The sequence below is a fragment of the Propithecus coquereli genome, unplaced genomic scaffold (genome assembly GCF_000956105.1).
Source record: "Propithecus coquereli isolate 6110/MARCELLA unplaced genomic scaffold, Pcoq_1.0 Scaffold158, whole genome shotgun sequence".
Classification (NCBI taxonomy): Eukaryota; Metazoa; Chordata; class Mammalia; order Primates; family Indriidae; genus Propithecus; species Propithecus coquereli.
The window spans coordinates 2,273,817-2,298,899 of NW_012140302.1; the positions used below are offsets into that span (position 1 = coordinate 2,273,817).

Consider the following 25,083-nt stretch of genomic DNA (forward strand, 5'->3'; position numbering starts at 1 on the left):
CTGGCGATAGAAAGATAATCAAATCTCCCACTGTATGTCCCCACCTCTCTCTGTGACATTGGTTCAACACATGCCAAGCACGTCCCACCCATGTGATGTCCTTATTGCCTCAGACATGTCACTTCAGAAAACCTTGGCCACATCCTGTTCTGAAATAAAGTCGCGGCTCCTGGGCCTGACATTTGGATCCCCCTGTTACGTTGCCCTGGCCTGGCAAACAGCCCGGTCTCCTTCCTCCTGTGACCAGACCTACTTGCTGCCCCCGAACATGTCTCACTGCCGCCTTCTCCCGTCTAACTCCACTCAGCGGTCAGGCCCAACCAAGGCTCGTTGCTCAGGAAAACCCTGGGAGACGTTGCCTCCTGGTGCGGGGCCTGGAGGCAGGTGTGATTGCACTTTTAGTGGGCGCTCGTCACGCGACACTGTATCCTTATCTTTCTCTGTGGGTCTGTCTCAACCCCCACCCCCACCCCATTGTCGAGTTGATGGGATTCTCATAGGTGTCTTTTATGTCTTCTGTGACAGGCTGGCCTATGGAAGTCATTCATCTGTATTTACTAATGAAAATTGGGGAAAATTGTGCTTCACATATCACCTCTTCTGGCGGTCCCTTAGTTACCACTCGTGGACAAATATGTGCTTGGTCTAATCTGTTTTTTCCCTCCCAGGCAGGCGGTGGAGAGGGCTGGGCAGTGGAGAGAGAGCATGAGAGTATGTGCTGGCTCCTTTGCTTACCTTCTAGATGTAGCTGGGTTTGGCCAGCAGGAGGCACTAGCAGGAGATCCAAGAACAGGAAGAGAGCGTGGTTGGAGTTCTAATCCCCCTGCTCCCTCTGCTTTGGCTGCCTCCTGGCAATGGCTGTCTCTTCCAGCTGCAGCCACGGCCAGGCCTCCAGACTCATGGGGCCCCAGCAACACTGCTCCCTCTCCTGCCGCTCAAACGGAGGGATGACTTCCTGCTGGCGCCGGCCTCTGGGTGCTGCACCATATATTGCTGGTTGCCTTGACCCTGCCCACACCTCTGTAACTGGCCCATGCATTAAATTATTTTCACTTATAGTACCTCACTGAGAGCCAAACTTGCAGGCTTAGTTATCTGTCCTAAAAGTCAACCCCATGAATTGATTTGTGTTATTTTCTTGAAATAGATGTTTTGGGTTGTTTTCTTTTTTAGAGGGGGGGCATTGAGAAGAATTTGTAATAAAAAATAACAGCTACGTGGTCCCTTCCCTTCTTAACTCAGTCTCACTCCTTTGAGGCAACCACCTTTAGCTCTCAATTATTTTTTCTTGACATTTACCTCCATATTTTAAATTACGTGCTTTAATTTTACTCCTATTTTAGAAATTATCTGCTGACTTCCTGTTATGATAGATGACAATTTAACTCACTTATACCCCCCTTCTCCCTCCCCTCCCCACATCCTCACAACATAGTTATATCATTATTTATAGTTCCTCTATTCGGTTACTTGTGCAAGTAAGAGTCTTACTATTGTATTTCTTCTTTCTTAACGTTACCTCTTGAGTCCCTGTTTAGTAAGATGACGATATTAGCTTGCCTTCCACTTTGCAACTTCTGTCATCTCTGCTTTACTTTTACATTGTTAATATTGATAGCATTTGCGTTTTTATTTTGTAACCGCCCTTCAGTCTTCTATACTTTATCTACAGGTTGATTTCAAAGGCTGAAGAACCAGCAGATAGGGTTTATGTTGTTGTGAATGTATTATGTAAACAGTAAGTTGCACATTAACAGTCCATCCTCAGATGCACTTACTTGATTTGCCTAGTGATTTTTTTTAAGGTTTTCAGCCAACATGTAAAAATTGGTAGAGTGGCCATAAAAAATTTAGAGTTTGGGGTTTTGTTTTGTAAATCAGAGGGTGTGGCATGTACAGTCTGACTTCCCGTGTGTGTGTGTGTGTGTGTGTGTGTGTGTGTGTGTGTGTGTAGTCACACTGTGCTGGAAGCTGCGTGCCTGCCCCAATTTGCCACCGTCCCTGCCACTCAGGCAGTGTGGGCAAGTGCTCCAGCACCTGACCTGCTTGTTTATTTGCTTACCTGATCCCGAAGTCATTTAAGTGTGTGACTCAGATGCCTGATCTATTATTCTCTTTGGAGCCAAGTAGTATATTATGAATACTTTCTTTCATAGCTTTTTATTTTTCCAAGAGTTTCTAATTGCCTTTTTAAAAAACCATTTTCTGTTATCATATCCTCTTTCTTTTTCTCTCAAACTCTCAAACCAGTTGGGTATTTTATATATTCCCTTTTCTCCCAGGGTGCTCTGTTCTCAAATTTGACCTGGTTGCTCTCCAGGCCTGCGACAGAGCTGTCCTCTGGGGTTCCCCATTCTGTTTTACTAGGTTGGTTCTATTGCTTCCTGGATCTCGTATCTGTTTTGGGGGTGGGGTTGGGGAAGGGTCCATTCAGTTTCTCCAGAGAAGGAAATTCCATATTTTTGCTTAGGCAAGTAGATACCTGGCTGCCTCATGAGCTACCTGTGGAGGGCTCAACTCTTCTGACTTCAGATTTCATAAAAACTACCCCCTTTTCAGCCTCATATGTGATCCCTACCCTCTGTTGTTCTGGCATCTCTGAGTCATGAGCCTCCTGGCTATTCTGCTGGGCTGATGGACTCCCGTAATATTTGAGCCTGCTCCAGGGCAGGCTTCCTGTGCCTGCATCATCAGCTTCTAATCTTCCACATTTTGTCTGTTTTTCACAAAGGTGTCCCCGTCTCTGCCATAGGTAGCCCTCGCCTGTCCCCGTTGTTGTTTGAATTCTTTATACCTTTAAAAAAAAATTCTTGCACTTTCAGCACGGTGGTGACGTGTCCAGAGAAGGTATAAATGAATGCAGTTTGTTGTCTGTCTATAATAGGCTGTGCTCATGAATGGATCTCAACTCCCCCTTGAATCTGTTTAAGTTTTCGGCCTATCTCAATTTAAGAGCTAACAGGCTAAACTCTCTACCATCTGAAGTAGAGACTTTTAATCCTAAATGTACCTTCTTTGGGATTTAGGAGAGGTTTCTTGTTTATAGTATGTCTATCCAATCCATACTTTTTTTTTTTAACAATCAAATTTAGATCTTGTATTGGTTAGGGCAACATTAGCTGCTGTAATCATCTCCCACATTTCAGGAGTGTCACATGAAAGAAGTTTATTTCTTGCTCTCAGAACAGTCAAGCGCAGGCATTTCTGAGTGTGACTGGCTTTTCTCCACAAGGTAACTTAAGAGATCCAGGTGCATCTTGCATCCTGTGACTCCGCTACACCTGGAACATGCATCTTCAATGGCGGCAGTGTCATCCCCCGGGGGGCAAAGATCTTAGCAGCTGAAAAATCTTACATTTTGATCCACAAATCACAGGCATACATATGGTATGTAAATAGATATGGAGTATATCTGTGGTATGAAAATTTCATGAAGGAAGGCAATTAGGGAAAAAGAAAGTCTAAAAAGTCTCCTTAGGCGGGCAATAATGAAAAAAGGTTGAGAAACACTGCTGCACGCCTGTGAGGACTTTGCTTTCAGGGAGGAGGGAAACAGGAGATAGAGAAGGCTCACCCACTTCTTCACCACCTTGACCCGGAAGTTACTTGGCCCACATGTCATTGGTGAGAACTAGTCAGGGAGTCCTGCTTGCTACAAGAATTGCTAGGAAGTGTAATCCCTGGCTGGCCAACTGCCTCTAAGTGACAGTTGTCACCTAATGAAGGAGCAGCACAGATACTGGAGGATGGTTGGCCCCCTAATACAAGGATCAGCAAATGTTGTAAAGAGCTAAGCACTGAATATTTTGGGCTTGCAGCCATGTGGTCTCTATTGAAGCTACTCAGCTCTGCTCATTGCAGCTGAAAGCAGCCATTGAGGATATTCAAATGAAGGGGCATGGCCGTGTTCCAGTAAAGCTTTATTTACCTGACCAGGTGAGTATCCCTGGAGCTGATGACCACTCTGGGGTTTTTCAGTTGTCCACATTGCCTCTGCTTCTCAGGACCTAACCCATATTTCTAGGGCCTAACCAGAACCTAGAGCTTCCTCTCAACTGAATGAGGAGGGTTAGTCTCTGTTTTTTTTTTTTTTTTGCTAACAGTGGAATACAACCCTCTACAAGGTAAGGTGTAGAGGTCACAAGTGTGGGGCAAGGAAATAAATTTTGCATGTCACAGTCTGGTACTAGCCATCCCACATCCACCCAGAGTGCCTGCAACATAGTTGTAAGTGCTCAAAACAATTCTAGTATTCAGTGCTTGGGGATGGCTCTAAAGTATCTATATTAGGTGAAATAAGCCCTTGGAGAATATGGGCCTCCGCTTCTGATAGCATTAGGAAATACACCACAATTTTCAGTGGATCATTATTCAATGGTTAAAACTAATATTTACAAGAGCTTTTAATAACATGACAAAATGCTTACACTATAAACAGGATACAAAGTTATATATACAATATGATATCAACTATATAGTGTCTTAAAAGTTTAGCTGAAAAAAAAAAGGAAAGAAAAATATTCTCACCAAGTGGCAGGATTTATGATTCTTTTTATTTTGTATCTGTTTTCTAAAATTTTGGAAACATGTTCTATAGGTAGAGAAGACTAAATGTTGTTTCAAGAACTATTGAGGAAGAAGTTAGCACTAGAGTGTTAATGAAGTTGTCTGCTACTTGTGCACACACAAACATGCACCTGAGAATGTCATCCCAAATTCTGTTAGAACAAAACTGCGAGGCAGCCCCTCCCTCCTATCCTCCCCCAGATTAGAAAAACTGCTTTGGATAGTGACCAGGGAAGGGTTCTTTCTGGCTGGCTTCTGCACTGAGACATTTCCCTCATTTCTAAGTGGTGAGAACCTCACCTGGATTGTCTTTGGGCTTAGGCGGGACCAGCCTCTCTGGATGAATCAACCAGATTATCAGTGGGGGGGGAGGGGCGTGCTGGGGTTAACTGCATGCCAGAGTCATTGGTCATCTTGGCCACTTCCCTGCATCTGTAGAGTTAAACTTGACTTTGGGGAGAAATGAAATCGCTTGCAACTTGAAGTGCTGTCTTTGCTGACCAGTAGCCGGGCGCCCTGCTCCCCGATCCCCAGTGGAGCAGACAACTACCTATTCTGTAGCAGTAACCAAATCTGAGATCATACTGAAACAGCCTCTTATTTTCTAGGCCTCTTTGCTTCCTTGTTTGCATCTTCCAGGTATTGTACGGTTGGGTCTCTCTCTCCACGCCACCCCACCTGAGTCCTTCCTCTTTAGCCCATGGCTGTGTTTCTGCTGGTGATTCCATTCTTGATCCCTGAGCTGTCCACACCCTGGCCTCAACCTGTGCCCTCCACGCTCGTCAGACCTGCAGCATTCTCCAGCCTTGGGCCCCTTCGCCATGACAGGCTGGCTCCTGTCCCCCACCCAGGGCACCGCCTTCACTCTTCAGGTCCTGCAGCTGCTTGGAGGCATTTGACCTCCTTCTACTCTACTCCAGGAGCCCCTCCTTAGCTCCAGAGTAGCCTGGGGTAACCTTATCTCAGCTTCTTTGCCTCCACCCTTGCTCCTGTGTTCGGGGAGCCGATCCTAGCACCCTTCTGTTTCATCCCAGCACGCGTAGCCCTGGACCCGGGTGTGACGGATGTGCCTTCTGCCTGGGTCACATTCCGGCGGGCACACAGCACTGGTAAGTCCTCGCTGTGTGCTTCTGTGAGCACTCACGCTTCTTATCGTGACTTGCAGGGCCCTGCACCCGGGTTTCTCAACCTTGATGCTGCCGACATTTGGGGCCAGATAATTAATTCTGTGTTAAGAGGGACCGTCCTGCGCATTGTCAAATGTTTAGTGGCATCGCTACCCACCAGATGCCAGTAGCCCTTTCCCAGCTGTGACACAAAAATGTTTCCAGACACTGCCAAATGTCCTCTGGAGGGCAAAATCACTGCAGGTGGAGAACCACTGCCCTACATGATAGGGACCCTCCTGCCCCTGCCCTGCTGCCCCTCCTACCTCTGTGCACCTGCCATGTCCTGACTCATCCCTGCCTCCGGGCCCTTGCCGGAGCTGTCCTGTTGCTTTGAACGTTCTCTTCTCACATCTTCACCTGCTGCTCATTCAGGCCTCGGCTCAGCTGACGTCTCCTTACCAAGGCCTTGCCTAAGCATCCTGTGTAACCAGCCCAGTTGCTCTGTCATGGTTTATTTCTGTTTTATTTGTTTTTTAATCATCTTTAGAATCTCTCTGACCTGATTTCCTACCACTTGCCTCCTGGTTCCCCCTGTCCCAGCCACACCATCCTTCTTCCAGTTGCCCCGTCACATCAGGGCTGTGCCCACCACAGGGCCCTGCTGCCCCGCTTCCTGGAAATGCTCTTTCCCCACATCTCCCCGTCCTCTCACCCACCTCCTTCAGGTCTTTGCTCAGGTGTCACCTTCTCAGAGAGGCCTCCTTGCCTGACTGCTTCCCAGTTCGCTCTTTCCCACAGCGTCTATAACCATCTAATCCTACTATCAACATATCTTTTAATTATAATTTTTTATTTTTATTTTCCCTCTCCCCCTATTAAGATGAAATCTCCATGAGGTCAGGGAGTTTTGTCTTCTCTGTTCGCTGTTGTGTGCCAATCACCGAGAACAATGCCCAGCACATAATAGGTGCTCAACAAACATAATAATTTTTTGGATGCATGAGTTTTATCTTGCAAGGCTTGTTAGGACCTCTGCCCTGGCTTAACTGTGCACATTTGAAAACACTGGGTGAGCTTGGCTTCTTGTGAAACCAGGGACTTAGGTTGATAAAGAGTTTGCAATCAGGGTAGGGTCATACTCTAAAACACATTTTCTTGTGAATAGGGATGTTTACAAAGCACAAAGCAGAGAATTTGCTACTAGTTCTTCTTTTACTGGCATTAGCCAGAGTTCCGACTTTAGCTGCAGTTTATACTTACCATGCCTTTGGTTTGTATTTCCTAATATATACGTGTGCTCGCCTAAAAGTAGTTGTTAGTTTGTCTTTAGTTATAAGCCACAGGAGGTCAGGAGCACCACTATAGGGCCCCCCAGAAAGGGCCACGTTTGATAAGTACAAATAGAAGCTGTATGGCCTCACCTCTGCTGTTCCCTAGCCCCCGGGGTCTTTTTTTATCTCATCTCTCCTTGCTCCTGGTCTTATTCCTTTGCTTTTCCTCCTACCGGACTCTCTTCCTTGTCTCGAAACTCCCTGTTCTTACTCCATGGCCCATAAAGACCGCATCTCCTAGAAAGCAGAATGGAAGTGAGTCGGCAGCACCTCCCCTCTTGGAGCCCAGGAAGCCCTGAATATGACCAGACCAGGAGGGTTCCCAAGGCTCAGAGCCCAGATAGCCTGACATTTTGAAATACGAGGCCTTTCGAGGAAGCCCTGCCACATATGCCCTCAGGGACCTGGCCAACCCTGCCGGCCTACCCCCAGGGTCTCCCTCACAAGGTCACAATGCCAGAAATCCCACCCCTGGGGCTCAGCAGAGGCTCCTGGGTCTTCAAGGGAATTCCCTGTTGCAGAGCACACGTCCCAGGAGAGGGCACAGCCCTCACCCGTCTGCATCCTGGCAGGGGTTACCAGGAAGGCTCCGATTTGGAGGCGACAAATGGAGAGGGGTGGGTGGGAGAGTAAGAAGGTTGCAGAGAAGACCCTCCCTCCAGCTTATGTAATTGCTCCAAGGAGGGAGGGGAGGGGGGCTCAGCAAGTGAGTTCCTGGCTGCTTGTCATGTGAAGAAAACTGATGTGAACGACACTTTCCTCCTCTGCTTCCTGCCTGCCTTTTTGTTCTTTGTATCGTGAATAATATGAATCTAGGAGCCTCATACTCGGAGTTATTTTTACAAGGTCTCCTCTCTGCTTCAGATGACTCAGAGCTGGGCCTTCTCTTGACGACGTTCCTTGGGAAGCACTGGAGAGACGCTGAGCCCCAGGCGATCTTGGGGTCACAGTGGTTATCCTGGCCCCTGAGCCGTCCTGGTCTTCTTGTCTTGGAGCCATGTCCACTGGAAGGAGGAGCTGGGGGCTGGGAGGAGGGCCTTGGGGAAGGCAAAACCCTTCTCCTGATTCCCCTCCCTGCCCAGCCACCCTGACTTTTTCTCACCATCTTTTCCTGCCTCCACAGAAACACTCAGACCCGTTTGCCAGCCTGGAGATGAGCAGCGGGCACTGCCCCCAGGGTTGGTGCTGCAAGCTATGGGGAAATGAGGAGGGTTTGCAGCCCTGAAAGGCTGGTGGCTCTAGTCTAAAGGCAAGAAAACAATTTGAACAATTGCCACCAGGCACTAAGAGAAAGGAGGATTATTAGTGGAACCTATTTTCATGTCTGTCTGCCCCCGCTGCCCGTGTGTTCCTGGAGAGTAGGGGCTGCCTCTTACTGCTTCTTCCAATCACCACTCCTGGCCCTAAGACCCGGTGAATATGTTTGAATGGGTGGATTAATGAAAGGGAAGCCCCTTTCCACGTGTAAAGCTTTCCACGTGGCACAAACCCACGTGCCTGTATGTGTTCCAGAAGGTGCAGATGCCCAGACTTAGGCACTGCGTGGACCGGAAGTTGTCGTCACACTCAACACAGGTATTGTCTCATTTGCCCCATCATAACCTCTCTGAAAAGGAGGGGATGTGATTTCCATTTTCCAGATGAGAATAACAAGGATCAGAGAAATTGGGTGGCATGCCCAGTGTTGTGCATTTAGTAAGAGGCACAGGTGGATTATTTTGTCCTAAATCTGCTGACTCCATGACCCTGTGTTGCTCTGAATCCTTAGGAATCCCGCAAGTAGAGGCTCCCTTGCTTTTGAATAGGGCTCCACAGCTCTGCTTCGGACGCAGCTGCGGTGCATCCTTCTGGGAGAAGCTGCCCTTCGCCTGCTGTTCTCCCTGTGGCAGAATAGCTGGGTCCCATCCATCTGCTGCCCAACAACCTTGGAAGAATTATGATGGGAATTCTGAGCCCCGCTCAGACTCCTCTTTTTTGATGGCTTTGGGGAAAAGGGGATGATTAGGGGATACGCCCCTTTCCCTTCTGGTAATCTGCCCTAGCCCCGACTCTCTTTCCTGCTGTCTTCTACCAGAACATGCAGTCCCCAATTTAAAACCAAGGTGGATGGAAAAGGTTTCAAGTCGATCATTTCGAATTCAGAATGTGTTTTCCCATAGAACTACCTTGAACATGACACTTGGTCTCCCCATGATATATTTTAAATAGGATATTAATAGCATTGGCCCAGTAGAGAATTATTAATATTAATATTAATGATTTAGTTAATTGATTAATAGTAAGCTATCACCATCTCTTGCCTGGAAGACTGCAGTGGCTTTTTCCATTCCTGTCCTGCTGTAGTTTCTTGTCCATGTGAAAAGTTAATCAAACCCCTCTCTCCCCTGCTCACAGACCTCCCATGGTTTTCTGTGCCCCTGACCTGATCCTGCCTTCCTTGCTGACCTCACCTGCCAACTCCCTCCACCCAAGGGCCCAGCATCCACTGTCCCCTCGGCCTGGGACTGTCTTTCCTCCCTGAGTCACCTAGTTCAGTCTCGGTTTATTCAGGTCTGTGCCCAGATGTCACCTCTTCAGGTGACCTTGGAGAGGTCCTGCCCATCTGCCATCACTCCTTTCCAACACTAGAAGAGTACCCAACACATAGTAGGTGTGCAATAAATACTTTTAAATAAATAGATGACTGAACAAATGAATGAATGATATATCTATATATCTAACCAACAGCAGATTGTGGTTTCTATGCAGAATTTATCACACATTCCAAACATCAATGCCAAAAATGAATTTTTCCTTTCCTAGCCCTTGGGATTTGAAGCATAGGGACTTCGTTTTAGTATTGAGTGTGTGGATTATTTTGGAAACCAGGACTTCTCTTTCTACATTCTTGGCAAAAATAGACAACCTGTTTGCTTAGAGAGTAGCTTCTCAGGGTTCTGAAGGCATCTCGGGGTTTGGCTGGGGGTGGAGGGGCACTTTTGGTCTCATTAGTCTCTTGGTATCAGTTTTACTGAGACTGGCTGTGTTTTCCTGATTACTCTAGAACAGAGCTTTTCAACCTCAGCGCTACTGACTTTTTAGACCAGATAATTCCTTGCTGTGAAGATCGTCATGTGCATTTCAAGATGTTTAGCAGTATCCCTGGCCTCTACCCATTAGATATTAGTAGAAATCTCCAGCCGTGACAACCAAAAATGTCTCCAGACATTGCCAAGTGTCCCTTGAGGGGCAGAATCACTCCCGGTTGAGGACTACTGCTCTACCATATACAGAAAGCCCTACCCACAATAAAGAATTATCCTACCCACAATGTCAGTAGGGCCAAGGTTGAGCGACCCGCTCTAGAGAGCTCTGTCCAGTAGAGCACTCTGGACTGCAGGAAATGTTCCATTTAGTGCTGTCCAGTGTGGTGGCCACTAGCCACATGTGGTTACTGAGTTCCACTACAGGACTGAGTTGAGTTTATTTAATTTTAATTAATTCTTGTTTTTTTTGTTTTGACACAGAGTCTCACTCTGTTGCTTGGGCTAGAGTGCCGTGGCGTCAGCCTAGCTCACAGCAACCTCAGACTCCTGGGCTCAGGTGATCCTTCTGCCTCAGCCTCCCAAGTAGCTGGGACTACGGGCATGCGCCACCATGCCCGGCTAATTTTTTCCATATATTTTTAGTTGTCCAGCTAATTTCTTTGTATTTTTAGTAGAGACGGGGTCTCGCTCTTGCTCAGGCTGGTCTCGAACTCTTGAGCTCAAACGATCCGCCCGCCTCGGCCTCCCAGAGTGCTAGGATTACAGGAGTGAGCCACTGCGCCCGGCCTAATTTTAGTTTAAATAGCCACTTGTGCCAGTAGCTACTATACTGGACAACACAGCTCTAGACAGGCCAGTGCTGCTCACACTTTGTGCAGGTGAATTATCTGGGGATAGCAGAGTCTGATTCAGCACACTTGGGGTGAGAACTGAGAGTCTGTAAATTCCCAAGGGATGCCAAGGCGGCTGGTCTTACAACCACATGTTGGGTAAGATGGTCCAAGTCTCTAACGTAAAGAGCATTTTGCACATATAACACAAAAACGATATTTCTGCCACCTGCAAGAGCTTGTTAAAGGACACTGTGGCATGGTATAGGGTGATAGAAAAAATAGAATCTGTGGAGTCAGACAGATACTGATTTGAATCTGTTGTTAATCAGCTATGTGCCCTGGGCAATTTACTTAACCTCGCTGAGCCTCGATCTTCTTGTCTGTAAAATAAAACAGAGATTATTCCTACCTTGCAATGTGATTCCGAGAGAGTATATTTGAAAGCCCAGTACCTGGCACATACTTGGCACTTGGTAGATAAATTGTACCAGTTGTTATTGATTCATCCAAAGTAAAGGTATCCTTTACACAAATCAGCCCCGCCTTTTAGGCTGTGTCTGGGGACCACCCATCTCAGAATAACCCAGGATGTTCTTTTAAAAAACAGGTCCCTGGGGCCCAGCCCAGACCTAATGAGTTAGAGTTTCTCATAGTGGGACCCAGGAAGCTTCATTTTTTTATCCATTCATCAGTTGGTGGACATTTGGATCATTTCCACCTTTTTGGCTATTGTGGACAATGCTGCTAGGAACATTTGAGTAGCTGTTTTCAGTTCTTTGAGTATATACATAGGAGCAGAATTGCTGGGTCACGTGGTAGTTCTATGTTTAACGTTTTGAGGAATCACCAAAGTTCTCCACAGTAGCTGCACCCTTTTGCATCCCTGCTGGCAATGCATAGGTCTCAGATTTCTCCATCCACGCCAACACTTGGCATTTTGTTTCTTTGGTTATGGCCAGCCTAGTGGGTGTGCAGGGAATCTCCCTTCTTCACAAGTTCCCGAGGTGGTCCCTGTGGACGCTAAGGTTAGAGAAGCACTGCTTTGCCGAGAGCTCACCCTTCAGTTGGTTCAGTGGGAGTCTGCTTCTCCCAGGGTCCTGGGACTCACTCCAACAGTGCTTTTGTTGGTCTGGTGAAACCCATCGGGAAACTGGAGCTGTTACTTGTGTGCCATTTTAATAGTGGTTAGATTTTTTTACCCCCTCTTCTTTAGTAAGAATAACCAACTGGGAGGGGACAGCTTGCTCGTGGCTTGTCCTGGGAAAACCAGATCAGGACAGATGACCCGCCCCGGTGCCCCATGGCAAGTTTCTGCAGAGCACCTCTACCGGTCCACCTGGGCCTGGCGTGGAGAGCCTGTCCCAACAGGAACTGGCTTTGAACTCTCCTGTTTTACTAAATTTAATGTGAAATTTTGCATTCTACTGTGTTGTGTAGCTGGGCCTGTTTTAATTAAAAATTAGTGGACTTCAGATATTTAAGTGTATTTCAAGAAGACCTGGAATTAATCCTGTGGCTCTGAGGATAAAGTTGGTAAACCAGGATAAGGGGCCAGAGGAGTGTGAGGGGAGGGGGCTGTACGGGAGCACTTACTTAATGAAAGGAATAGTATTCCTCTTCAACAATGAGGATTTTGTTTTCTTCTTCCGGAATTACCTCAAAATTAATCTCTAGGGTCGAAAACAACATTTAAACGATACATTGTATATGCAAGCAAAGGGAACAAGGTCCTGCTACAACTTGAGCCATTTCAAGATTGTTCTGAATCTAGGACATAAGCCAGGCCTCCTCTTGAAGTCAGCGGTTCTCAGCTTTGGTCATGTCTTAGAACCACCTGGCAGGCTTTAAACACTGTTTAATAGGTCGCGGTGGAACTCAGGCATCTGTGTTTTTAAAGCTCCCCAGGTGATTCTGATTTGCAATCAGGACTGAGACCCGTGGTGCTCGGCCATCAGACATGATGGTGAAAAAGCTGACATAGCCCATGCCCTAGTAAAGCTTACAGTCTGACTGGGGAGACCAACTTGTTAATCACATAATTCATTAATTAATTGCAAGTGTGATAAGTGCTGCTGCCCACTTAAATTTCTGGAGCATTGGAGATGTCTCACTGAAGCTATAACCTGAAAGATAAGTAAACGTTCATGAGGGGAGAGCTGGGAAAAGAGCATCCCAGGCCGAGAGACCAGCATGTGCAAAGGCCCTGGGGTAAGAAAGGGCTTGGTTGGAGCTGTGAGCTAGGGGGTGGCAGGCCTGAGGTTGGAGAGCAGATGGTGTCCTGTTGTCCGTTGTTGGCCTGTGATGAGCCCATCTGACATGCTATCAGTGTTTGAGCTGCTCTGATACTGATGTGGAAGGTCCAGGCTTTCATGTTCTGGAATGAGCAGATGCATGAAGGCCTGATTAAGTGATCTGCCTGTATCTCATCACGGTCTGGGCAGGACCCCCCTCCTCCAGTGAATGAAAATTCTTCTTTTCTCAGCCTCCATGGGGGTGGAGGTGGGGCATCCAAAGAAGCTTCCAGGCCTCACTTGAAAATGAACCCCTCCTTCCATCGTCTCTGTGTAGGAGAACTCGTTTGACAGAGTGGTTGATCCCCATCGACCGGAGTCTGAGACTTTGAGTTGCATTGATTACTCTCTGCTCTTTCTTGGATGCCCTGGAGATCCTGTTCCACGGTTAATTCCTCCTCCTCCCCATTTTCCTTCCCTCCCCCAACCCCCGCTCCTTTTTCTTCTTTCGAAAATCTGTGCCAATGTCTAATGTACTGTGGGTGGCATGGAGGGAATTCTTCACACTTCATTCGGGCCTGCTTCCCATTTCAGAAGCCTCAGAGTTTATATCCCGTGTCCCTCCCGTCCCCGGCTGAACCCCCCACCCCCTGTCTGGTGGGGTGCGAGCTGTTCTGTTCATTCCAACTGCCTTGTGGCTGAGGAGAACCTTTCTTCTTTGATTTGGGGTTTTAGATCGCCATTTGAAGAGCTCATTTCTGTATATTAGTGTTTTTCCCTCCCCAAGACCCTTAAATCCTCATTCCTCCCAGCTCTAACAGCAGTGTGGCACGTGAGGCAGCGTTTGTCGCTGCCGTCGTGCAGAGGGAGACTGAGGCTCAGCGTGGGTGCCTGCTGGCCGGCGGGCTGGGGGCTTTGGAAGTTGCACAGCCTTCCAGGGCTGTTTCCTCCGTGGTCACATGGGAAGGAGATAAAATTTCCATCCCCGTGTGGGGGTGCGGTGAGGGTTAAAGTGGAAGAGCTTTGGCACTTCGAGCCCTGGCTCCACACTCGGGTCTGTGGCCCTGGGCAAGTCGCCGGGCCTCGGTTTTCTCACTTACAAAATGGTGATCCCAGCAGTGACGCTGCAGGATGATTATATGAAATAAATCCTGGAGGCACTGTCTGGGGAGTCCAGCAACATGCGTGGCCTGAATTAGGCCTTTGGGATATGGTAGCTGCTTCACCTCCTCTGCCATCTGGGATTCGCCTGTTTGTCATGGGGACCCTGGCCCGTAGTGGTGGAGACAGAACTGGAACCAGAACCCAGGTCTGCTGGCTTCTGTCCCTGAGCTCCTGGGTGGAGTGATTTGTAAATCCTCCGGATGGTGGCTGGATGGCTCTGGGATCCTCCAGCACAGTGACTGGAGGACTCTTCAGGGCACAGACCAAGAAAGAGTCAGTCATCGGGCCCCCTGGTCAGTGACGGCTGACCCCGAGCCCTCACAGAGCTGCCCTGCAGCCCCAGAACTGACTGGGAAGTCCTCGTGGATTCCTCTTGATTTTCACATTGGTGGGGGCGGCATGTCTGTCCCCATGGCTGCCACTTATCCAGGGCCAGTTGGGAGCCAGGCAGCATGCTCAGGGTGGGACCTACGTTCTCACTGATCTCCCTGAGCCCCCTGCAAGGAAAGCTCTGCTAACCCATTTCACAGAAGAGGGAAAAGGCCACAAGGCCAGTGAAGAGCAGGGCCGGATTTGAGCCCAGGTCTGCTTAGCGCCAAAGCTCATATGCTGTGCGTGAAATTATGTGACCTTCCTTAAAGTGACACCCATGGTCAGTCTTCTCCAGCAATGATTTTAGTAGATGCTCGTCCACATCCCAAATCTCACACTTGCTGTCGGTCTTACGTTAGCATTGACCAACTAATTTTATCATGGGCCAAACTGAATTTAACCAAGTTACCGCTGTTGCAGAAAAAAGTGGATAAGAATCCTAAAGTTTGTTATGCATTGGGAGGGAGGGCAAGGTGGCTCCTGTTCTGGATGTCTCATACCAGCGTAAGAAGAGGGAGAATTTAGCAATTACGCACAACATGTTCCTGATTTGTGCTACGTAACTCCTTGGGTTCTTTTTTAAAAAACCTCTGCCTATCTTTAATGCCTGTCTTGAATACCATAGTGACTGGAGCATGGCGTGAGGTTAAAAACCAATGTATCCTCCTTAAGAGCCTCCTTTCATAGCTAGAGCATGCAGGACTCCTTCCTGTGACAGAACCTTTGCACAGGCTATTCATTGTGCCAGCAACACCCTTCCTCTCTATCCCTTCCTTCCTGCTTTCCCTACTTTGCTTCACGAATTTATTCTTAGGCCTCACATTAAAAGATTGATTCCTTAGGAAAGCACTACTGACCCTTTTCCATGCTACGGCATATGCTATTAATTATAGCAGTAGCCATGCCTCTTTAGGGGGCGCCACTAACTATTATAGTTATTTCTGACTTGCTAATGTTGGCTTCCTCCACTAGATTATAAGCTCCGTGAAGGCAGGGGACACATTGGTCTCGCTCAACTGTTTATGCCTACTGCCTTCACTTGCGTAGTACGTATTAGGCACCCAGCCAGCACCAGATGGATGAATAGATGGTTGGATGGATAGACGGATGGATGGAGCTAGTTAATTTCGTTTCCTTAACTCCAGCCAATAATCTCTTCTTAGCAGGAAAAGGGAATTGTAATTATCTGTTATATGTTTCTTTTGAGCCTCTTTGAAAAATAACCCATCTTTAGAAACCTAGAGCCTAGCCTCATGCCTTACATATAGTAAATGGCCAATAAAAATTGATACATCAAGCATAAGTCTTGCCCACGAGACAAGCAAGCAGTTCCAAGGACTCACGCTGCTGCAGAGGAGCCTGGAGAGTTATTTTCACACAGTTGAGGGTAAAGATGGTGAATTTATTCATAGGAACCCTGTGCCATGATTTAGCTCCTTGATAAGGTCTGCTGTTCAGGTTGCCAGTTACTGTATTGACTTATTTGTACATAAACAATTATTCCCATAACCTTCGCTGCGCCAACATTCAGAGATAATGATATATAATCTTTGTAGCATTACAGACATTGCTTCGAAAACATTCTGTTGCTATAGGAATGTTGGTGATGTGCTTATCTCTAGAATTTCATGAGCAACAAACTCCAAAATTGCAGATGATTTAGCATTTGAAGCAGGGAGAGTGTATGTGTGTTTGCATGAAAAAAACAAAACAAACAAGACTTGGAAAAGGGAAGTTTTTCTTCTGCAGAGTTACCTTCTTCTAAAGTTTAAAATAAGAACGACTTAAAAGCTGAGAGTTTAGAGAAATGAGTACTTTCTCTTAAACATTCAAATGGGTGAAAATGACTTGTAATGCCTCCCTCAAGTATTAAGGCAATTGGCAGTTAAAGGCTTTTTTTGGAGCTGGCTGTCACAGACAAAGGATTTCTCAATTTAAAAAAAAAATCATTTTTATAGCATTAAATAGTAGGAATGAACACCAGCAGCCCTCTTGACGTTTTGAAAATGATTTATTTTCTGAAATGCCCCAGTCCATTTTAGTAGATGACTCTTTGTTCTTGTCATGCAGGGAGGTAGCTGCGGCCGGGGTTGCCACAGTTAGGGTTGGGAAGTTCAGGGTGTGGGCGGACAGGGCTCCAGCAGCAGCTCTGTGTGAGCTTCACACTCTTATTACCTGAACACAACAGCGGGTTGGTGCCACCACCTACCTCCAGACAACCCAGAGCCACACCTGCCCGGAGTCCCTGCTGCGATTCTCCGTCCTGGAGAGAGACTCTCCGAATGAACTTTCTGTAGTCCAGGGAGTGAATCTGAAATCATTTTTATTTGTAGCCTCCCTCTCTGAACCAAGGGAACAGCCAGACATGGTAGGACGGTTTGCCGCATCTGTCTTTGCTGTGGCAGTGCTGTTCAGCTGCGCTTCGTGCAGTGGTGCTCTGTGCAGACTGTACCGGTGTACAAGAGAAGTACAGAAATCGAGAGTAAAGCGCCTAGAAACTTCCATACCGATTTGACAGAATAATCTGTTGAATAATAAAAAAGTAGCCTTGTACGTTCTATGAATATCTTTTCATTTTATTTTTCTAGCAGTTCATTTTATTATATTTTATGGAAATATTTATCTGTGATGGTTTGGAAACTAAAAACCCAACAAAACTGGTCCTCCCTCACAAGCAATTGGGGGGCTCTGTGCTGTAGCACGTGTAAGCCGCCGCAGCTCTGTTACGGCAAGTGTTACAGCCGGTGGTCCCAAGGACGAGCCGAGCGGCACGTGGAGAGTCGGAGAATCAAAGTTTATTCGCTGGTATACACATACCACATTTTATTAATCCACTCATGTATTGATGGACACTTGGGTTGTTTCCACATCTTTGCAATTGTGAATTGTGCTGCTATAAACATTCGGGTGCAGGTGTCTTTTTCATAGAGTATCATTTGTTCTTTTGGGTAGATGCCCAGTAATGGGATTGCTGGATCAAATGGTAGCTCTGCTTGTATGTATACCATGGAGTGTATTCAGCTTTAAGAAACAATGGTGATATAGCACCTCTTGTATTCTCCTGGAAAGAGCTGGAACACATTCTGTTAAGCGAAGTATCCCAAGAATGGAAAAACAAGTACCACATGTACTCACCATCAAATTGGTATTAACTGATCAACACTTAAGTGCACATATAAGAATAACATTTATTGGATGTTCGGCAGGGGAGGGGGAGGGGGGATGGGCATATGCACAAACAATGAGTGCTATTCGCACCTCCTGGGGGATGGACAGGCTTGAAGCTCGGACTTGGGGGGGAGGGGGGGTAAGGGCAACATACGTAACCTAAACATCTGTACCCCCATAATATGCTGAAATTAAAAAAATTCTGAGCCCCGCCTACCCGATTTTTCCCACTTTTATTAAGTTGTGGTGGTCTTGGGGGTAGGGTGTCAGGTGGTTAATGCTCGCCTGGTAATAGGTTAGTTGATGTGTCAGATAATAGATTTAGTGTTATGCTGATGCGCCAGGTAATAGATTAGTTGATGGGCCCGGTAATAGGTTAGTATTACGCTGATGCGGGTCTTCCGTGAGGGGTGGGGGGTCTCAGGTGGCTGATGTGCCAAGTAACAGATGGGGGTTTTCCTTGTCATTCCCCCCTTTGATGCCCTTACATGTCTACTACAGGGCATCAGCTCCCCTCTGAAGCAAATTGGCTGTTAAAAGAATTTGGGGAAATCACAGCACTTACAAATTATATTGTAATCAGACATGGGCCCATTCTCTCTCTCTTTCTCTCTCTCTCTCTCTCTCTCTCTCTCTCTCTCTCTCTCTCTCTCTGGGACTGTTTCCTGACAGCAGGGGCTGCATATAATTCGTCTGTGTGGCCTCATTCCTCAGTGCCTGGCACACCATAGGCCTTTCTGAAAACGTTTGTTGACCGCATGCTCGCCTTCCTCCCCGTGATGCAAGAGTGAGCAAGGCCAGCCTTGGGAACCCCCTGGGGTTTCAGGTAGTGTCCTCTGCAGGATGGTGATGGAGGGCTACGAGCAAAGTGATGAAGACGTGACCTTTCCTCCTCCTTTCCCCACAGAACCAGGTCTCCTCTTCCCACCTGCCGAGCAGCATGAGAGCAGCATGACCGGCCGGCCGCAGGAGAAGCCCCCAGAGCCAGGCCCCCAACTCAGCCATCTGCTGCGGAGCTCAAGGTGAGCTTGTTTTCCTTCTCCTGGAAGGCTGAGGGATTTTCACATTACCAAATTCTATGTGCTTTTGTAATCCCTTGCCACGTGCTGAAAGAGTAGGGTTTCCTGGGACGAGGTAGACTTAAAAAGTACACGTCACCCTAACAGGGTGAGGTGTGCTCACTTAGGTTAAAGGAGAGGCTGATGTGGAGCAGAAAGGGCACTGAGTTGAGTGTCTGGGGATGGAACTGTCATGCGTCCTCCACCTCTTCCTCAATCTGGGACCTTGAACAGGTCTTTTAGGGATGAGTATCCGGGGAATTTCGGGCGAAAGAATCTCTGGGCTATACTGGAATTGGAAAGCCTGCTTAGTCTGTGGTCTGAGACTCCGAGTACTGCCAGACAGACTCCTGTCCCACACAGAGTCCGAAGGGGCCTTAGACAATCAGCCAGGCCATTTCCTAACCAGTGTTGGACAGTTAATTGCTAGAAAGTTCTTCCTAATATTGGGACAAACTCTGCCGCTCTTCATTTCTGTCTGCTGGTCTCTGCTCTACCATTTGGAACCACAAAGACTGGACTTTCAAAGACTCTTCCACATGCCTCGCTCTTTGGATTTGACTCTGCCTTTCTTTTTTGTGTAAATTCTCACGAGAGATTGACGCTGCTCACCTGTCCTTTCATCACCTCTGTGTTGGAAAGGGCTTTATTACCTCCAGTGTCCGCCCCGCTGGTTGCTCACCCAACCTGTGCGGTCTTCAACAGAGAATCATTCGGCCGCCATTCCTTCTTCAGTAACTATCGAAAACTTCCTTTGCGACAGGCACTGTGCTAGACTCTGGAGATATAGCGACCAAAAAGAAAGATAAGGTCTATGTCTTTTTAGGGCAAAATAGGTTGGGATCCTTGAAAAGAGTTTGAAATATGCATTGAGCTACTTCTTTGTGCTCCTTCACTCTCCAAATTTTTTCCATAAGAGCTTGAAAAAATGTGTATTTATTAATATTGGATATAGTTTTCTATATATCACCACTGAGATAAGTTAGTTCATTGTGCTGTTCAAATCATCTGCAATATATCCTTTTCTGATTTCGTCTGATTGATCTATCAATTATTGAGAGAGGTGTATTAAAATTTCCCACTGGATTTGTCAGTTGTGTCTTGCAGAGCTGAAATTTTTGCTTTGTATATTTTAAGGCAACGCTATTTGGTGTGTAGATGTTTAGAATTGGTATATCTTATTGACAAAATGGGATTTATTTCTCTTTATATGCCTTTAATTTTTTCTGCTCTTTCTTTTAGAATGAGATGTTCTCCACCACCCCGCCCAATTCCATTAACCTTCTTCTTATTTGGAATTTACATGCTTAATGTCTTTTTCTTCAATGATTATCCCAGTTATTTATTTTTTTAGAGATGGGATCTTGCTATGTTGCCCAGGCTAGCCTTGAACTCCTGGGCTCAAGTGATCCTCCCATCTCAGTCTCCTGAGTACCTACCCAAGTATTTTAAGCATTTTAACATGCATACTTAAAGTCTAGAATTAATCAGTATCTTTCCTTTTCTTACAAACAATACAAGAACTGTAGACTGGTTTAATTCTAATCACTGCCTTTCCCAGTTTATATACTATTGTTATCCTATGTTTTCCCTCTACCCTATTTTTCCCTACACATTAAATGTCATTGTTTTTATATAAATATTTACTTATATTTATCATATATTTTTCTCACCATCCTTTCATGAATTTGAGATCGTTTTCCTTCTGCCCAAAATAAATCCTTCAGCATTATCTTTCAGTGAGGGTCTGTTGGTGGTAAACTCTCTCAAGGTTTTTCTGTTTTGGTTTGGTTTGCTTTTGGTTTTAGCTGGTTTGAATGCCTTTTGCTCTCAGTTTTGAACGGTAGCTTTCCTGGATATTTTCTTAGGTCATCGAAGCTGTTACTCCACTGCCTCTGGCATTGAGTGCTGCTGTTGAGAAGTTGGCTGTCAGTTTAATTGCTGTTCCTTTGTCAGTGATCTGATATATCTCTCCGGCTGCATTAAAGATGGTCATTTTCTTTTGTGTTCTGCAGCTTCATTACCATGTGTCTCGGTGTAAATTTTTCTGTCTTTATTTATTCTCTTTGGGTTTCGTTGGGATTCCTAGAGCTAAAGATTTGTATCTTCCAACATTTCTGGAAAATCCTCACCCTTCATTTCTTTGAATATTGCCACTTCCCCATTCTCTCTAATCTCTCTTTCTGGAACCCCACTTAGACTTATATTAGACCTTCTCGCTCTGTTCTCTGTATCTCTTTACTTTATGTTTTTTATCTCTTTGTCTATGATAAACTCTGAGTAATTTCTTCAGATCTATCTTCTATTTAATTAATTTATTCTGTGTCTTATTTTTTTCTTTTTCCACCCTACACCTATTCTGTGTCTTAAATGCCGTTTAATCCATCCATTGAATTTTTTTCTTTTCACTTCCTTTATTTGTCATTTCTGGAAGTTCTGGGTCCATTATTTTTCAGATCTCCTTGGTGATTTTTCTGGTTTCTTATTTCTCACTCATATTTGAAGACTTTTATTTCTTTAAAATACTGAATTAGCTCTTTAGAAATTTTATAAATTTATGTCTGGCAATTCCAGAATCTGAAGTCTTTGCAGGTCTGATTGTGCCATCTGTTGTTTCTGCTGTATTCAGAGTGCCTTGTTTCCTGTGAGCTGCTCATTTTCCTTGGAACTTTATCTCTGGGAATTATCCGAGGTGTGGGTTGAAGTTGGTGTTTTCAGAGAGGATTTGTATTAACTTCTGCTAGTTGTCTGGGGGACACTACCAGCCAAAAATCACCTTAAATTAAATCTCTACTGCAGACTTTCCTGGCTACCCTAAGGTAACATAATTCAGAGTGCCAACCTGTATAAAGTTCAGCTTATGATTATAAATTTTCAGAAGAGGTATTTTTTCCCCCTTTCTGCACAGCCCAAGGTCAAGTTTCCTGACAGCGCCCTTCTGTGTTGTGCGTTCAATTCTCACTCACCAAGAGTGGAGACATTTGAAGTCCCAACTTGATGTAGAGGTCTCCCTAGGCAGCTATCACTGGGAAGCAGAATCTCCAGTGTTCAGCAGAAACCCTCAGAGCAGAGGCCAGCTTTGGTGCTAGCTCATCTCCCAGGGTCCCTGCTTTTGGCTTGTTTTGGTCTTTGAGGAATCTTTGCATTTATACCAACTCAACAATGTGTATTCAATCTTCATATTTAAAATGTTATCCAGCATGTTAGTTGTTTGAATTAGGAAAGTTGAATAGAGTATCTTGTCTGCCATATTGCCAGAAAGTGGATCTTTTTTCTTCTCCACAGTAGCCCCGTTGGGCAGGAATATATATTCCTTTTTCACAGAAGAGTGAACCAAAGCCCAGAGAGGTTATGCAACTGGCTACGGTCACAGGCCCAGCAGGGGAAGGACTGGGAGAAAGTGTGTCCCTCTGCTCTCCTCTCTTTACACCTTCCCTCTCCCCAGGATAACTGTTGACCATTGGGAATGAGCTTTATGCTCACAAAGGATGTGAGTTTCTACCAAAATGCTTTAACTAGCTGGGCAGCTTTGTAAAATTTGTTTATGAATCTATTGTTTATCTTCCTTGAGAGAGGAAATGGCTTGTGCGTATTTTGTGGCTGATTTCTGCAGTGGTCACCAGCAACTTCCCTGCTTGGTTTCCACTCTGCTAAGGGCACACTGCTCTCTCCTTCTCACCGTCTTCCCTTCTCCCTCTCCCCATCCTCCCTGCTGTTGGTTTTTCTGTTTCCTGGTGGTGTGCCGAGGCTATAGAGCACAGTGGTTTGGCTTTTGGGGCTTTGTGGGTCAGGGAGAAAGAGCTGAGTTTGACCCTGGCTCTGCCACTTACTGGCCTAAGCTCTCTGAGCATCATTGTCATCATCTGTAACCTGCGGGTGACAGACAGCTGTTCAAGCACTGAATGAGGTGGTGCCTGTAGAGTCTGCAACACGGGGTGTGGACGCCCTGAGCGCTTGGTCGGTGGTGGTTACTATTACGACCGCGAACGCACCACTTCAAGGCCAGTGCTCTTGTTCAGGGATGCTGTTAAACTGACAAAGCTGGTTTATAAAATGGGATGAAAATGGAGACAGAAATCTAGTGTAAATGTGGGCTCCCAGCCTCATTATTATGTTCTTCACACTGGGGTGTTTATAAAAAATAATATGAGAAGATAGAACACACTGGTCTGGCCAGTGTTTGTGGGGGACAGAAAGCAGGGCATGGTCCTGGAAATGGGACCGAGCCCCCACGCCCCTGATCGCGGCCCCTCCTCCGAGCTGTGCCCTGTGTTGTGGCGCCCTGTGTTGTGGCGCCCTGTGGGGCTGGAGCCGCATGCCACCACTCGCCCTGGAGGTTTCCCCTGCGGAGTCTGGGGGATGGCGCTGTGCTCTGCAGACACATTTCTGGTAGGTGATGGGGCAGGGGAGAAGGGACTTCAGTGTCCATTCACCGCCACTCTTTGAGCCGGCACAAGACTTCTCACGTCACAGCCTCCCTTTAGTCAATGGCTTCCTGTCACTCCCAGATTTGGATCGCTTCCTGATTAGCTGTCTATCAGGCAACATCTTTTTTCAGCACCTGCTATTCGTAGTGACTCTGGGCCCTGTGCAGTGGGCAAGTGGTATAAAAAAAATGCATGAAGTTGCTGTGAAACTAAAACAGCTCTAAAAATTAAAGGCTATGAATAACAAAAAGACTTTATAACCAAAAAAAAAATGTTTTAAGGATAAAACATCTTATAAGATCGTCAGGTATTCAAAGTGGATATCCAAGGAAGAAAAGCACGGTTCCCTTGAGTGGTCAGGGAAGGCTTCCTGGAGGAGGCAGATTTGAGCAGTGAGGGTAAGGCAGCTGGAGAAGGAGCCTCACTTATCCTGCATGTAGAAGTGATGTGAACTGGAGTTTAGAGATGAGCATCCTCATAAGACAGTGAGACCCTTTGTCCAGCCCCACAGATAGCCTTTGTGGCCCCTCTTGGAGAGACATCTCCTACTATCCATAGCCCAGAGAGGTCCTGCAGCTACAGTTTGACTGTGTTTCACCAGGTCTCCCAAGCGTTTGACCATTCATGGCTGATGAACATGGAGGTCTTGAATGGGTTTGCATATGGCTTTTGTCTCTCTAATGCTTCAGTTCATCTGGGCCACTGACTGACTTTTGTAAAACAGCGATTGGCAGCATTCTTTAAAAGTTTAGCCTTTTGTGACTACCAAAACATTATTTGGAGCCATTCTTTGTCTTCTTTTTCTAAGCATTGCTCCAATATTTAGAAGGGTGAAGGTTGCTAGGGAGACTGAGCAGGGACACTGTTGGAGTTAGGGAGGGGGCTTCTTTGTTCTCCTGACTCCTAGGACGATAAGTGGGATAGTCTCCACCCAGCGAGTGGCCAAGCCTGTCTGCGGGGGGGTTAAATACCCTACCCCACTCCACACCCCACTCCCCATCAACAAACCTCAGAGTCTGTTAACAGCCTCTGTCCTGATAGTGATTCATTCTTCCTGCCCCTCCTCCATTCTGGTTACTCAGAGCTGTGAGCCAAGATTGATTACTTACAGCAGCCAACTGGCCTTGCCCAAGGAGAGCTCACCTGGTAGGTTAAGTATTCCTCACCGATGACACCCCAGGGTGAGTTCTCCTTGTTGGCCAGCCCTGTACGGTGCAACAAGGGATTGTCCTAGATGCAGAGGGAGACCATTTCCAGAACCAGGAAGCTGGGACACATCATGTCTGGGGCTGTCTGAGGAATTCGAGGTGCTGGGGTTATTGCGGGTGTAAAGATAGAAGACACCCCAGACAAAGGGCTCCTGTGCTTACAGAGCCACATAAAAGTCAATGGAAATATGTTCTAAATCGAGTCTTTAAGTGCGGAGATTGGCCATCAACTCCTTCTCGCTGTTGGGTGGTCTCCGTTCTACAAATATTTTAGTAACGTTTATTATACTGTTATTCATATTCATTATTCTATTTTTTTAAATTACATCATTATATCTAGAGTTTAAGGTCACCCTGATACCCTCCCCCTTTCACTCTCTTCCCTTTTCCAAAATATGGCAGAACTGAGACTGAAATCCAGGCGTCCTCACTGCCTGCACTCTTTGCCCCGACAGCCTGGGATCCTTAGGGATCCGGTGTCTTTGGTGAAAAACCCTGCTGTCTCAATATCTCAGCCCTGGACTTTTGGGTGTCCTGGGACAGGCAGGGTCTGGAGAGGTTCTTCCATGTAAGCTTTAGCAGGTCAAGGC

General features: G+C 46.4%; 1 long non-coding RNA gene across 1 annotated transcript in view; it reads left to right on the forward strand.

The window, feature by feature from the left end:
* Window positions 1-25,083, forward strand: part of LOC105807502 — a 163,112-nt gene that overhangs the window by 116,381 nt on the left and 21,648 nt on the right. The window contains exon 4 of the long non-coding RNA XR_001137334.1: window positions 18,708-18,822. This is a non-coding gene — a long non-coding RNA (uncharacterized LOC105807502). The remainder of the gene's footprint in view (window positions 1-18,707; window positions 18,823-25,083) is intronic.